The sequence below is a fragment of the Giraffa tippelskirchi genome, chromosome 11, assembly GCF_054371585.1.
Source record: "Giraffa tippelskirchi isolate mGirTip1 chromosome 11, T2T-mGirTip1v1.2.pri, whole genome shotgun sequence".
In the NCBI taxonomy this organism is placed as follows: domain Eukaryota; kingdom Metazoa; phylum Chordata; class Mammalia; order Artiodactyla; family Giraffidae; genus Giraffa; species Giraffa tippelskirchi.
In genome coordinates, this window is record NC_137285.1 from 55303227 (window position 1) to 55313852 (window position 10626).

At 40.0% G+C, this 10626-nt stretch overlaps 1 long non-coding RNA gene across 1 annotated transcript; it reads right to left on the reverse strand.

The window, feature by feature from the left end:
• Nucleotides 1–1765: 1765 nt before the first annotated feature.
• On the reverse strand, nt 1766–10531 carry LOC145527010 (uncharacterized). The gene is made up of 2 exons (XR_014069402.1): nt 10413–10531; nt 1766–3892 (listed from the first exon to the last, which is right to left on the reverse strand). It is a non-coding gene; the product is annotated as an uncharacterized LOC145527010 (long non-coding RNA).
• Between the last annotated feature and the right edge of the window lie 95 nt (nt 10532–10626).

Genomic DNA, 10626 nt, shown 5'->3' on the forward strand with positions numbered 1-10626 from the left:
AAAGACACTCTAGACTGTAATTCTTTATGGCTGCTTTTTTAAAAAAAAAAATCTTATATTTTAACACCTTTACATTCTGTTGACATTTATATTTAGGTCTGAGCCTAATGTCAAATACTAGGAGCACATGGCTTCTCACTTCATTGGCACCATCATGTGGTGAATTTTTGTATCACATTGAAAAATCTGCTGTATATAGTGAGTCAGGATGTCATATTATCACATCCTATACAGAGGTGAACTTAGAGAGGTCATCATAAGCTGGGGGATCTACAATAATCCCGTTACTTAAGCAAATAGACAGAAAAATGGGGGCTAATAAACATCAACCACTAAGCACGTGGACGCTGGAGTCAAGGACATGAACTCACACCCTGTCTCAAACCACTTATAATAAATACTGTGACCATGGGTACCGGATTAATCTCTTTGAGCCTCCATTTTCTGCAGAGCATGGGGGTACCAGTAGCATCTATCTCACAGGGATGTGAGAGGAGCAGTTAACGTTATGATAATAGTTCACAATGGTCATTAAATAGTTTTATAATATTAGCTATCATTGTGTTGTGTGCTTAGTCACTCAGTCGTGTCCAACTCTTTGCAACACCATGAACTGTAGCCCACCAGGCTCCTCTGTCCATGGGGATTCTCCAGGCAAGAATACTGGAGTGGGTTGCCATGCCCTCCTCCAGGGAATCTTCCCAACCCAGGGATTGAACCCAGGTCTCCCACATTGCAGGCGGATTCTTTACCATTTGAGCCACCAGGGAAGCCCATTAGCTATCATTGCTAAGTCGCTTCAGTCATGTCCGACTCTGTGCGACCCCACAGACGGCAGCCCACCAGGCTCCCCCATCCCTGGGATTCTCCAGGCAAGAACACTGGAGTGGGTTGCCATTTCCTTCTCCAATGCGTGAAAGTGAAAAGTGAGAGTGAAGTCGCTCAGTCGTGTCCGACTCTTCGCGACCCCATGGACTGCAGCCCACCAGGCTCCTCCGTCCATGGGATTCTCCAGGCAAAAGTACTGGAGTGGGTTGCCATTGCCGTTCTCCATTAGCTATCATTAGCTGTTAACAAACCCTCACGTTTGGTTTTCCCTTTATATTCCAACTCAATAGGAAGAGTATCAGTAAAGAATAATTCCTCTCACTTTTTAGAAAATTATACCACAACGGTGTATTTTTAGAATGATCAGAAGTAGCTTGAAAGGGACTTCCCTGGTGGTCCAGTGGCTAAGACTCAGTTCTTCTAATGCAGGGAGCCTGGGTTCGATCCCTGGTCGGGAAATTAGATCCCATACGCCACAACTAAAGATCCCGCATGTTGCAACAAAGACGGAAGATCCTGTATGCAGCGACTGAGACCAGGTGCAGCCAAATAAATAAGAAGTTGATTGTGAATAATTATATTTTTTAAAAGTAGCATGAAGTTAAAAACTGCAAAAGGTAGATACTGAAAAAATATTTAAAATATATATATATATATATATTTTTTTTTTAGAAAAGAGGAAGGAAACTACTGGAAAAAAAGGTCTTCTTAACTCTACTTACAAAGTGAAGTTTGAAAAGCATCTGGCTAAATTAACTATAATTTACAGTCAAAAGAAATAATTATGAAGGGAACAACTTAACATCGTTTTCAAGGGTGGGAAAAAAACTTTCAAATATTAAAAACGATTTATAGCCCCAAATCCTTTCAAAGGTTTATTAAAGAAAAATGTTTACTTTTATAAATCCTTGAGAAAAATACACTTAGGACAAATCTAGGTGTTGGAAATTTTTCTATTAAAAATGAATTTTAATTATTTGATTAGAAAAACAGGATGAAAAAGTTACTTAAGATCAGTGAGAATAAAGCATGTGAGGTATTCCCTACCCCCCTTAAAACCATGCATCATGACTGAGTGAAATCGGGGATCTTAACAGAAGCAGTCTTACATGCAGTTTCCAACTGTGGTTTCCTCAGATAGTTAGCATCATTCAATAAGTTTTTGGTACATCATTATGCAAATGTACTCTACGTTCATTATCTTTCTACTTATTAAATTCATCAAAAGCCGTCCAGGACCAGATTTTTTGTTTTGTCAGCTACACAGTCTTGTTCCCACATTTGTCATCAGCATTTTCAGACTGTGAGGGAATGAAAACAAGAATGAGAACGATTTCATGCATTTTAAACATGCTGTAACTCTGTTTCAGTGCAATATTCCAGGCTAGAACAGCCATCTGCCGCTGCCCCCAGCACCCCCAGTCTCAGGGTGGTGCCGAGCTGGTTGCACTGGGGATTAACGTGTCCATAATCAATTCTTCTGTCATTCAGCTGGTTGTGCAGAGCACAAAACTGTCTTCTGTGTCAACCTGAACTTCTGTGGCAAGCAGTCTAGAAAGTCTATGCCTTTGATTATTGAAATTTGGGGATTTTCCAGAAATCCCTCTGTTATTGACTGCTATTTTAATTTCACCGTGGCCAGAGAGCAAATTTTGCATGAGTTGAATCCATATAAATGAGTTGAGATGTATTTTTGCCTGGAGCATGGTCTGTCTTGGTATATGTTCTGTGTGCATGAATACGGTATGTATCTCCATTTACCTAGATTTTCTTTCATTTCAGCAATGCTTTGTAGTTTCAGAATAGAGTTCTCACCTTTCATTGAATTTATCCCTAGATATTTATAATACTATTATAAATGGTACATTTAAAATGTTAGTTTTCTAATTGCTGCTTGCTATTATATAGCAATATTGATTTTTCATATACCGATCTTTTACCCTATGAGCTCACTAATTTCAATGATTAATTCTAGTAGATTCCAAAGATAATCTACATGGGAAATTTGTTAATTTAAAGACAATTACTTAGTTTAATCTATTAATCAAAAGGCAATTAATAGTTTAAGAATTAGACTTTCTATGTAGACCACCGTGAAGAGGCAGTTTTATTAGTCTTTTCTAATCTTTATACTTTATTATTTTGGTTATTTTTCATCTATTGTACCATCTAGACCTCTGATACACATACAAATAGAAGTGGTAAGAGCAGACAGTCTCACCACCTTCCTCTTAGAATTGACTAATTGACCACTAAACATGATAGTAGCTGTTGGTCTTACAGTACTTATACATGTCTTCATAGCATAAACTCAGTTCTAATTTCTAGTTTTGTGATTGTTTTTGTCATTAATTGGAAATATGTCAAATTGTTTTTTCTGGATTCATTGAGATATCACAGAATTTTTTCTCTTTTATTAATGTTGTTAAATTAAATTGTTTGATTAAATGTTAGGCCAACCTTGCATTCTTGGAAAAACTCCAGTTGACCATTGTATCTTTTTCTATATTGCTGTGTCCAATTTACTAGTATTTTGAATAGGATTTTTGCACTTATGTTTATAGATGTGATGGTGGTCTGTGATTATTTTCTTCTAATGTTAACTTAGATATTTCTATCAGGGTTATCCAGTTATTATAACATTTATTGGTAGTATTTTCTCCTCTCTTTTCTTAGAGAATTTATGCAAGATTGACATTACGTGCTGTTTAAATGTTGAAAGAATTTACCAGTGAAGTCACCTGGGCCTGGAGTTTTCTTTGTAAAGTGGTTTTTGGTCATGAATTCAGACTTTGTAGTAAATGTACAACTACTCCAACTTTTCTATTTCTTGGTTTTGGTAGATTTTGTTTTCCAAGGAATTTGTTCATTTATTCTAAGTTATCAAAGTTTATTGATCTAAATTTGTTTATAATATTCTCCTTTTAAGATCTGAATTAGAATTTTTTGACTTCAGTACTACTGATGGAAACAGTGACAGACTTTATTTTCTTGGGTTTCAGCATCACTGCTGATGGTGACTGCAGCCATGAAATTAGAAGACGCTTGCTCCTTGGAAGAAAAGCTATGACAAAACAAGACAGCATATTAAAATGCAGAGATATCACTTTGCCAACAAAGATCCATATAGAAAGCTATGGTTTTTCTAGTAGTCACATACAGACATGAGAGTTGGGCCATAAAGAAGGCTGAGTGCTGAAGAACTGATGCCTTTGAACTGTGGTGTTGGAAAAGACTCTTGAGAGCCCCTTGGATTGCAAGGAGATCAAACAAGTCAATTCTAAAGGAAATCAACCTTGAATATTCATTAGAAGGACTGATGCTGAAGCTCCAATATTTTGGCCATCTGATGTGAACAGCTGACTCATTGGAAAAGACCCTGATGCTGGGAAAGATTGAGGGCAGGAGAAGGGAGCGACAGAGAATGAGATGGTTGGATGCCATCACCAACTCAATGGATATGAGTTGGAGCAAACTTGGAAAGATAGTGAAAGGGAAGGTGGCGTGCTGTAGTCCGTGCAGTCACAGAGTCGGACACGACTGAGCCACTGAACAACAACTATTGATATTTGGGGCAAGAAAACTTTAGTGGGAGACTGTTCTATATGTAGCAGAATGTTTAGCAGTATCCTGACTTCTCCCTGAGGGATGCTGATAGTGTGAAAACCAAAAATGTCTCTAGACACTGCCAAATGTTTCTTGGGGACCAACAGCTCTGGTTGAGAATCAGTGTTTTAATGTCTATAGGGTCTTTAGTGATCTTTCACTCCATGTACTGGTAACTTGTCTCTTTATTTTTTAATTTTGTTAGGAGCTTTGTATGGTGTACTAAACAAAGCAGGCTCTGCCCTACATGTGGCCCATGGATCATTTTGCTGACCTTGACTTAGAACATTAACTCTTTTGTAATGGTGGTGACTGGTGGTTTAGTCGCTAAGTTATCTGACTCTTTGTGACCCCATGGACTGTAGCCCACCAGGCTCCTCTGTCCATGGGAATTTTCCAAGTAAGAATACTGAAGTGGGTTGCCATTTCCCTTCTCCAGGGGATATAATTTTTCCCTCTAAGAATACTTTATCTGTCTCATAAATTTCAAAATGCTATGTTGTGTTGATGGATATTAGCCAATTAATGGCTATGGAGAGTACTGTTTATCTACATAGATAACATATGGGCATTATTATTCCAACAAAACTGCTTACAAATGGATTTTGGCTTCTTTGAGAGACAAGCAAGGAACAACATTAATATAACAATATAATACAATTTAATCACATAAATATACTCTCACAACTAGTTGATATAAATTCCTATAATTTGGCAATATTGTTTTTGCTCTTCTAGCTAAGAAAAGCCAGTCTGCAACATCCAAGCATGTTTACCAGGATGAGAAAACAATGATTTTACAGCACCTTATCGAGTATTGATTTGCTGCCACCTGCTGGGAGGCAGATATGGGTTTCCAGCATCCTTAAAAGGTGAGAATGATGACCTTAGGAGTCGTAAACCTTTGCTTATCCCATAAAATGAAACATAATATATGTACCTTTAGGCCTGGAAGAAGTCAATAACTCTAGGATAAATTAACTCCATGTAAGGAAAATACGATGTGTATAAAAATTAAGGTATTATTTTCCATTTAAGAGAAATTAGAGGGCACATTTACATTTACCATGAAGTGATATACAATAGTTCCTTAAAACGGTGAGCTCCTCAGGTTCTGATTGTGGATTTGTGTAAAGGTAATTAATCAGTTGACTTGGGCTTAAGAGAAGCTTAAGATCTGAAGAACCACTGCTAAATGAAGATTATACAAAATAAAACTAACTCTAATGATAACGCTGATAGTGACAGGCAGCAGAATAATAGCCTCTCAAAGCCATCCATGCCCTAATTCTCAGTGCCTAGAAGGGGAAGCCTTGAGCCCAGGGAGCAGAACCAAGAGCCACAGAGGATGGTTCCTGGGCCTTGAAACTTAATGGAGACTGCCAGATTGGATTTTGTAATTGACTGGGCTTGTGACTCCTTCCTTCCATTTTCCCCCTTTTTGAAAGGTAATGGTTATCACTGCTCTCCTGGACCTCCTCTAGAAACTTGTTCTCTAGTTTCACAGGTCTACAATGGAAAGGGACTTTTGCCCCAGCATGGATTATACTCATTTATACCTTAGATGTAGATGATAATTGGGATTTTTGAGATTTAGATGAGATCCTGTAATGGGTTGAAAATCTGGGGGACTTCAAGAGGGGGTGAATCAATCTTGCACGTGAATGGACATCAATCTTTGGGAGCCACAGGGTGGACTGGGACAAGCAGAATGCCCCCTCCCAGAGATGTCCATACTCCAATCACCAGAATCTGTGAATAAATTACCTAATGAGGAAAAGTGACTTTGCAGATATGATCAAGGTTAAGAACCCTGAGATGGAGAGATGATCTGGGTGGGCCTAATTTGATCACCCAAATCTTTAAAGTTCTTTGACCAGTGAAATCTTTGACCAATGTTACTAGCTTTGAAGATGGAAGAAAGAGGCCAAAGCCAGGGGATGTGAGAGGCCTTAGAATCGGGGAAGATCAAGGCAGCAGTTTCTCCCTAGAGCCTGCAGAAAGGAAGCAGTCAGCGGATGCCTTGATTTCACCCCCAGAGAGACCTGTATTGGACTTTAGACCTGCAGAATGTTAACATAATATATTTGTGTTCTTTTAAAGCACCAAGTTTATGGTAATTATCTTACAACAGCAATAGAAAATGAATCCAGTAATAAGAGCTAACATGCTATGCTCTTGCATTACAGCACTATATCCATCTAACTCTCTTAAGAAAGGAAGCTAAAGCTCATCTGAAATTATATTACAAAATCTGGCCTTGGTTACCTCTCTGATGTCATCTCCTACTACTCTCCCTCTTGCTTCTATTATCCATTCACTCTAGTCTCCTTACTATTTTCTAACTATGCCAAGCAAGCCATTCCCTATTTTTAGTATGTGCTTTCCTTAGATGTCCACAACTCACTCCTCACCTTCTCAGGTCTCTTCTCAAACGTCACCTTCCTAGCGAGGTCTTCTTTTTCACCCTATGTATGTCCACACTTAACCTGGCACTCTCTAGTCCCTAATTAATTATTCTATAATACATAGCAATTACAATCATTTTATTTGTATTGGAATGTTTATTCTGTTTTTTTTTTTCTTGCTCCCTAAATATAAACTCTATGTGAGCAGGGGCTTTATCTATATTGATGACAGTTCTATCTTCAGAACCTAATATAGTGCCTGGCACACAGTAGTCACTCAATAAATATTTGTAGGCATAGAGGAACATTTTTAAAACTATTGACAGATTACAAGAATTCATTTATGCTAAAATTCTAATGCAGAATACACGGCATAAAGCAGGGCAGATAATACACGTTAACATTGCTTTGGTTGGCAATTAATGGACCTCAGTGTACAGATGCAATATCATGCCTTGAAGAATGAGATCATTTCTGAAATGACTTCCTATATATAGTTCTTAAATATGGTACACCTTTCTCAAGGTCAGATTATAACAAAACTAGTATACAAATGAGGGCTTCCCTGGTAGTTCAGCTGGTAAAGAATCCACCTGCAGCGCAGGAGACCCCAGTTCAATTCCTGGGTTGAGAAGATCCCTTGGAGAAGGGATGGGTTACCCACTCCAGTATTCTTGGGCTTCCCTGGTGGCTCAGAAGGTCCGCCTGCAATACAGGAGATGTGGGTTCAATTCTTGGGTTGGGAAGATTCCCTGGAGGAAGGAGGGCATGGCAACCCACTCCAGTATTCTTGCCTGGAGAATCCCCATGGACAAAGGAGCCTGCAGGCTACAGTCCATGGGGTGGTACGACTGAGCAACTAAGCACAGCACAGTATATAAATGAATTTTGCATTTTCTTATAAATAAGCATAACCAATGCATTTTTAAAAGATAAGTGCTAGCTACATTTCCCCCCAACTTTTTAAGTGTTAAAAAAATTTCAAACCTATAGAAAATTTGAAAGAAAGAACCACAATAATTAACATAAGGCCATATTTTCTCTCAGGGCTTCCCTGGTGGCTCAGATGGTAAACAATCTGCCTGCAATTCAGGAGACAGGAGTTTGGTCCCTGGGTCCAGAAGGTCCCCTGGGGAAGGAATGGCTACCCACTCCAGTATTCTTGCCTGGAGAATTCCATGGACAGAAGAGCTTGGCAAGCTAGTGACTAAAAAAATCCATATTCCTATCCAAATCACAGTTGCCCACTAATGCAGACAAGTACTTCTGTCTTGTTTGTCTTTCATGATACTGACATTATTGAAAAGTCCAAACAAATCACATTCTGAATTAAACTGTTTCTTCACAGATTCAAGCTATGTTTCTAAATGTTAGAACATTAGAACAGATTCTAAATGCTCTGACAAGAATGCTACACCACTGTACTTCCAATAATTTGTGTTTTACTCAGTATTGATGCTAGAGTTTTTTTTCCATGAAGCAATTATTAACTTTTTGCAAAGTACTAATGTTCCATGGAATATGCTTCACAGAACACTCAGATAAGGAAAAAAAAAAGTGAAATGCACTAAAATGTTTTAGAGTTTGAAGTGAAAAAGCAAGTAAGGATTAAAAATCATTTTAAAATTACAAACTTCATTTCCTTAGGATATGCAAACTGAGCATTCATAAAGTTTTCCAAAATCCACCACAAAACACTGTTCTAATGCTCAGCTCCTGGCTTAAAGAAAGAAGCTGCTCCCAAATTCTATCATTATTTTATTCAGTGTGTTCAGGAGCTAAGATCTAAAACCAGATCTGACTGCTTCCATGTTCTTTCCATCAGCCCCTCTCCCTTAGCCTTCACTTCTAGTTTCTGCAATTGACTTTTCTTGGATCTACAATTATTCTGGGATAAAAGTGGCTGTCTTTTAGTCTAAATAAGGATAATAAAAATGATAAGGAAGACTTAACTCATTTTTTATTGTTCCTTATTCAGTAAGAATGAACATCAAGTAACAGAGGAAGGTCTAATCCCTCCCACAGACATGCAATTATGCAAATCATATGCGGGGCCTGGGGTCTCGGCTCCAGACACTAATTATAATATTATAATTAGGAACCTATTTCTGACTATTTTTATTCACTGTAATTTGATCTCTGCTATTGCCTAATGATTGTCTTTACTGCTGCTGCTGCTGCTGCTGCTAAGTCGCTTCAGTCCTGTCAGACTCTGTGCGACCCCATAGACGGCAGCCCACCAGGCTCCCCCGTCCCTGGGATTCTCCAGGCAAGAACACTGGAGTGGGTTGCCATTTCCTTCTCCAATGCATGAAAGTGAAAAATGAAAGTGAAGTCGCTCAGTCGTGTCCAACTCTTCGCAACCCCATGGACTGCAGCCACCCGGCTCCTCCGTCCATGGGATTTTCCAGGCAAGAGTACTGGAGTGGGGTGCCATTGCCTTCTCCGATTGTCTTTACTACATTACAGCAAACATATGGGAGATACCAGTATTTCCTAAAAGTCCTAGAACTCAAGCTCAGGTTTTACTACTCTTCCTCGTGAAAATGAAAAGTGAAAGTCACTCAATGGTGTCCGACTCTTTGGGACTCCATAGACTATACAGTCCATGGAATTCTCCAGGCCAGAATACTGGAGTGGGTAGCCTTTCCTTTCTCCAGGGGATCTTTCCAACCTAGGGATCAAACCCAGGTTTTGTGCATTGCGGGAGGATTCTTTACCAGCTGAGCCACAAGGGAAGCTCAGTGGTAAAGACCCACCTGGCAACGGCAGAAACCAGAAGGAAACCAGAGGGAGAAACCAGATCAGAAGGCAGAAACCAGGAGGAGTTCAATCTCTGGGCAGCGAAGATCCCCTGGAGAAGGGAACGGCAACCCACTCCAGTATTCTTGCCTGGAGAATCCCCATGGACAGAGGAGCCTGGCGGGCTACAGTTCATGGGGTTGCAAAGAGTCGGACACGACTGAGTGACTAAGCACACACAATCAGTACAAATGGGTAACTTTTAAGGGAAAAAACTGCGAGCCCTTCAGCTGTTACAAACCATGCCATGCTTTAAAAACTCGAGCTGTATTTCAACTGCACACTGAGCATTTACCCCCACAGGTTGGAAATTGTTTGCCGAGTTCTAGTTCCCTTAATTTCACCAGATTATCAAACGACCCATGTCTCACCCTCCACCCATATACTTATTTTAATTAGAGAATAATTGCTTTACAATATTGTCTTGGCCTCTGCCATACATCAATATGAATCAGCCATAGGCATATATATAAATATATAAATACACACATATATATATAAATATATAAATACACACATATATATATATAAATATATAAATACACACACACACATATACATATATACACACACACATATGGGGCAACATATGTACACCCATATACTTTTAAGCTTCCAGGAAGCGTTAGGGAAAGGTCTGTGGCTGGGACCGCCGCTGGCTGCGCGGATCCGGACCGGACTCGAGCCCCATCTCCCTGGCTTCGCGAAGTGTCGAGGCCGGGAGAGAAAGGACTTTACTCTCCACTTTTGGAGCCGATGTGAACCTACAGGAGAGCAAAAGCTATCCGTAAAGACCGTCAACCACCCTCTCGGCTGCACTTCTCAGACAGATGTCCGGCGCCCCGCGGGGCGGCCCGCGGACCTCCCCACCCTCGAGAACGCCGCCAGGCCTTCAGGTTCCCTGGACCACCGTCACACACCGGAATCCCGCGGCCACGCCCGCCGGGACCCAGGCCACGCCCACCGGGGACCAGGCAACGCC